This window comes from Callithrix jacchus, chromosome 11 (assembly GCF_049354715.1).
Source record: "Callithrix jacchus isolate 240 chromosome 11, calJac240_pri, whole genome shotgun sequence".
NCBI classification, from domain to species: domain Eukaryota; kingdom Metazoa; phylum Chordata; class Mammalia; order Primates; family Cebidae; genus Callithrix; species Callithrix jacchus.
The window spans coordinates 83172580-83178111 of record NC_133512.1 but is presented as its reverse complement, the minus strand read 5'-3'; the positions used below and the strand labels follow the sequence as shown (position 1 = coordinate 83178111).

The following is a 5532-nucleotide window of genomic DNA, read 5'->3' as shown; positions in this document are numbered from 1 at the left end:
CTTTTCAGGTCTGGTTTGGGTAGAGTGCATGTGGCTTGTAAAGCTGGAGAATGTATTCGCTTTAGTAATGCAGGTGCTAAAATGTTATAATCAAAGATTTTAACAAAAAATAAAAATTTAAAAGCTAATTGTCTTTACCAAAATCTTCTGCAAAACACTGAAATCTACAGTAAAACCTGATAACCTCTTTTCACATCTGCCCTTACCATTGTATCTCACACTATAGTTGTCCCCTCAGATCCTTCCCTCCCCTGCTTCACACTTCCCAAAACCTTCCCCTACAACCCAAATAGGATAGCTATTCTTTTGGTTTCTCAAGTATGTATTTTCTCATCTGCTGGAACTAAAGAAATGTTGGTTCTCATTATAATTCATCCTAAGCTTGAAAAGTTTCTTGATAAACTTTTGTCTAAACCATGAATAAATAAATGTGTCACTAGAGAATAAAAGGAGAGAGAAAAGAAAGCAGACTTTATTTTAATAAGACAAGGAAATTGATCATCCTGTCTTCCTAATTTGCTGTTTCTTTATGGTTAGTGAGTCGCTTTGCATTTTTTCCAAGACGCAAGACACATAGTCCAATCTCCTTCCTATCCGAGCAGTGTCTAGTTGTATTCTGAGAATTACACAGTGTTTGATTTTTACACTCCATGATACTAATGACTTCATAAGCATCTTCAGTTCCTAAAAATAAACATAAAGATGAACAAAAACAAGGATACATTTACTTGCAAATATATTTACAAAGTTCTACCAGAGACTTCAAATATAAAGTTTTGAGGGAGAATATTGGTGAGAATGGCCCATGGTAGCAAAATAGTTTTTAATCAGATTTAAAAATATATTTCAGAAAGGACTGACAGGGCCTTCCAGCACACCTCACTTGGTGCAGAAAAGCAGTTGACCTCCCTTTGGTCTGTTGATAATCCTAAGAGAGAACCTGATGCTGGGCTTTCTGGAAGATCAGTACTGAACATCATGCATGCTGGATGTTCTGCCATTGCAGGCAGGAGAGGGCCACTGGGGCATAAATCTTAGGCTCAATTTCTCAGGAGGTAACCTATGCCACTCCATTCCTATCTGAAATCCACATCAAGGACTTCCACTACCTTCCACTTTCAGTTACCTCACCCAGGGCCATTTTGGGAAACGACATCATCACTCTTGCAAATTTCTATTTTTATTTTCCTCTACCTGAATCTTCTTACTAATTATTTCGCTTTTAAAAAACTCATGCACTGTATGTAATTTATAAGCTTCCTTATATGTTCAGAAACAAACAAAAAAATCAAAAGAAGAGGGAGAAGGAAGAAAAAGGAAGGCGAGAGAGTGGATGTGTTCTGTGTTGCCCTTGTCTTCCACTAATACAAATGCTTTTCACCACCACGTCTAGAACAGGCCCAAGAGAAAGAGAAAGGAGACAGGGGGAATTGCCCTTGAGGTAGTAATTCATTCACATAACTTTATTGCTATCCTTTTTTTGGATGGATCCCACAATGTTTATCACCAGCCACAAGCTTCTTCCTCGTCTCATAGCTCTACTGTATTATTTCCAGTTAGATGTCTCCCTGTCACATCAAGGTAACAATTTCTAAAATCATTTTCACTAGCTTCATCTCAATCAGCTCCCTTTCCCTCAATCCACATTTCTATTAGCAGCACCACAACTTTCCAAATACCTCACAAATTCCGTCTGTGCCATAATTGACTCCTCCACCCTTTTCTTGCAACACCATCAATGTTTTCATCTTCCTAACATTATCTCTCTCCACCATTCCTTTCTTTCCATTTTAACCCTATCAGGTCCTTATCATTTTATAGTTTTAAAGATAAACTTCAATAATTTCACAGTTTTTCTCCAGGGTCATCCTGCTTGAGGATATTCTGAACCGAAAGAAGAAATTGCTGAAGAAGATAAACTAAAAAAAAAAAAGTGAAAATAGTAATACTAATAATATTAGTTAACATTTCTTAAGCACTTACTAGTTGCCAAGTACTTCCTAAAAATCCCTTGACATAAATTCGCACATTTAAGGCTCACAACAAAACTCTCATTTGTACTTATTTAGATTAGGTAGAAAAAGATGAGAGTGGATATAACATTTTTGTGGTGTACTAGGAGTTAGAGGATCTGACTCAAGCTCTCAAAATAATTATTTATAAAATGAGAGGGCAGAGGAGATAATCTCTAAATTCTCTTTCTTGGAAATAACCTGATTCTATCCCAGCACTGAGATGAGAAATTTGGTATGAAATAGTAAGGGAATCATGGAATTCTTCAAATTCTATTATTTTTAGACTAGAAAGAAAAACTAATTCATGCATTAAACAAATTCATCCAACAAATGTTCATTGAGCAGCTACTAAGTAATACTGGCAATAGATGGTTGCTTATGCCATTTCATACTGGCTTCTCATTCACTCTAATGCTTGCCTTACTATTACTAAAGGCTTACCTGAGGAAGACAGCAGGCCAAGAAATAAAAGAGCAAAGAAAAGGGAGTGAATCTTCATGGCAAGGTAGCTCTGAAACAACAAAATGTCTTAAAAAGATAAACCAATATAAATGGACACAATTTTAGAATCAGAACTCCTGTTTTTAGAAACTTTCATGGAGGAGTAGGACTTTTATGTGTCTTAGTTTCTCTCAGATTTGTGGGGAACCAACTCCCCACAAGCCCTGTATACCTCCTATTTGTTTATATCCCATTATGACATGTGCAGCCCTTATTACATCTTCACAACATTTCTGGCTTATCTGTTTCCTTCCACAATGTCTCAGTGACCCACTATCAAGGCTTAACCTCTGGGCCTCTTATCCCTTGAAAGATGTCTAACTTGATGGTCTTGTTTGAGATAATACCTCTTCACCTGACACCATTTTCTCTCCCTCCACATAGGAGAAGTGCTTTCCTTTACTATTTGTATTCCTTTCCTCGACTGGTTATCATGTTCACCAAGATCAATGTTGCTTAGAATTCTTAATACACCATAAGATCAAGGGCAGACTTGAATCTTCACAGCCCCCAACTCGACATCCTCTCCTCCTATCCTAAGTCTGGCAAACATTGTTGAAACTCATCCTGTGACTATGCTAATGTTTCACTTTTATCTACTGTAAACTGGTTCTGGTCCATGTGGCTGCTCTCCCACTAAATGTGATTTCTATGATGAAAGAGACTGTATCTTCTCTGATCTTGTGCCTAGCACAATGTCTTAACAAGGTACATTTTCATCAGAGTTTCTGGAACTGTTGAACTGACTTTCTCCACACTTTTGGGGTTCTTTTGTTGTCACTCTTTTTGACTCCTCTCACTGTACAGTGGCTGTTTATATCAAAAGTAACCCATCTCTCTCCTCTATACACATGATTATTTAAAACCTTCTCTTTCTTTCTTTCCTGAGGATACTGAGCCATCACTTATATATTCTTTCATCTCACCTTCAATTTACATTAAATATCTGTCTTTACCTCCATTCATTCCTATCTTTTCTTTAAGAAGAGATGCCACTTCTGCCTTTAAACTGTCATTTTCCTGGGCTCTCTGTCTGATCATTTTCTACCATTTTCCTCCATTCCAAGCTTCAGAATCTCATTTTTCTCTCCAAGTTCATATGTTTAATCATTAGTTCTCACTGTAGTTGAAAAAAAACAAAAACAAAAGCAAATTAATAAAATGGAAAACGTGCTCAGTGGATGCGCGAAAAGGGTGAGTCAAGGCCGCATTTCCAGACGGATCTTTCTTGCCCACAGAACGGCGAAATTCCCAGGTATAAAAGAGACGTGGGACACCAGGCAAAGGTTTTGGCTGGTGTAGCCGGCAGCCAGTGCAGCAGCGGCCTGCGCTGTAGCACAGCGGCACTCCATAGCGCTCCACACAAAGCGCACTGGTCTGGGTGCCCTGTTGAACCGGCAGCCTGAGACTTGAGAGGGCTGAACTTGAGTCTGAACGAGACTTGGACAGTGAGCCAGCCCAGGAGATTCCAGAAACACAGCATTTAAGGTAGTGCAGTGCGACAAACAAAATGGCAATTCCAAACGCTCCTGGTGGAGAGGTTCCCTGAAAGCGCAGCTCTGTTGGGGAGGGGCGTCTGCCATTACCGAGGCAATCAGCCCCTACTGAGGTACATGCCCATTGCTGACGCAGCCTGCCGTTGCCGAGGCAACCCGGTACAACAGAGAGACTCTGCCCCAGAATGTAGCCCAAGGAAGCAGGGCGGAGACCGCAGCAAAAGAACAGAGCCTGCAGCAACAGGGCAAAACTCACACCAGCAGGGTGGAGCCTTGGCAGGCAAATAGTGACTAGACTGCCTCCTAGCTGGTCAGAACAGCACAACGGACACTCAAAAATAAAGCCCCAACCCCCACAGACAGAGCATCTGAGAAAAGAAAAGGGTTTTTTTTATGAGTTCTGTTGCAGCAGAATTAAACATAGCAGCCTAACAGCACTGAATGAACAACAGAGCTCACAGCTCAGCAATTGAGCTCCTATAAAGTACAGACTGTCTCCTCAAGCAGCTCCCTGACCCCTCTATATCCAAAAGACTGACATTTGGCAGGCATCATCCTGGGACAAAGATAGCAGAAAAAGAAACAGGTAGCTTCCCTCACTGTTCCGCAGCTGCTATAAATGCAACCCAGACAAGCAGGGCCTGGAGTGGACCTCAGCATTCATACAGCGAAGGGGCTAGTGTGGTAGATGGAAAACCAAGCAACAGAAATACTTCATCATCAACAATCTGGGTGTCCATTCAGACACCCAATCGAAAAGTCAGCAACTACACAGACGATAGGTGGATAAATCCACAAAGATGGGAATAAACCAGCACAAAAAGGAGGAAAACACCTGAAACCAGAACACCTCACCTCCTACAAAGGACCAAAACTCCTCACCAGCAAGGGAACAAAGCTGGACGGAGAATGACTGTGATGAAATGACAGAATTAGACTTCAGAAGGTGGATAATGAGAAACTTTTGTGAGCTAATAGAACATGTTCTGAATCAATGCAAAGAAACTAAGAACCTTGAAAAAGGATATGGAAAAAGATTTGAGGAAATGATAACAAGAATGGATAACTTAGAGAGGAATATGAATGAATTCAAAAAGCTGAAAAACACAATACAAGAACTTCATGAAGCATGCACAAGTTTCAATAGCTGAATTGACCAAGCAGAAGAAAGAATATCAGAAGTTGAAGATCAACTCAATGAAATAAAACGAGAAACCAAGATCAGAGAAAAAAACGCAAAAAGGAATGAACAAAGTCTCCAAGAAATGTGGGACTATGTGAGAACACCTAACCTACGTTTGATAGGTGTACCAGAAGGGGACGAAGACAATAAATCCAAGCTGGAAAATACTCTTCAGGACATTATCCAGGAAAATTTCCCCCACCTAGCAAGACAGGCCAACACTCAAATGCAGGAAATACAGAGAACACCACAAAGATATTCCGCAAGAAGAGCAACCCAAGGCACATAATTGTCAGATTAAACAAGGTTGAAATAAAGGAGAAAATACGAAGGGCAG

General features: G+C 40.1%; 1 long non-coding RNA gene across 1 annotated transcript; it reads right to left on the bottom strand.

Moving 5' to 3' along the window:
- Window positions 1-446: 446 nt before the first annotated feature.
- LOC144578223 (uncharacterized) lies at window positions 447-4925 on the bottom strand. The gene is made up of 4 exons (XR_013523671.1): window positions 4868-4925; window positions 3473-3636; window positions 2457-2526; window positions 447-684 (listed from the first exon to the last, which is right to left on the bottom strand). It is a non-coding gene; the product is annotated as an uncharacterized LOC144578223 (long non-coding RNA).
- Between the last annotated feature and the right edge of the window lie 607 nt (window positions 4926-5532).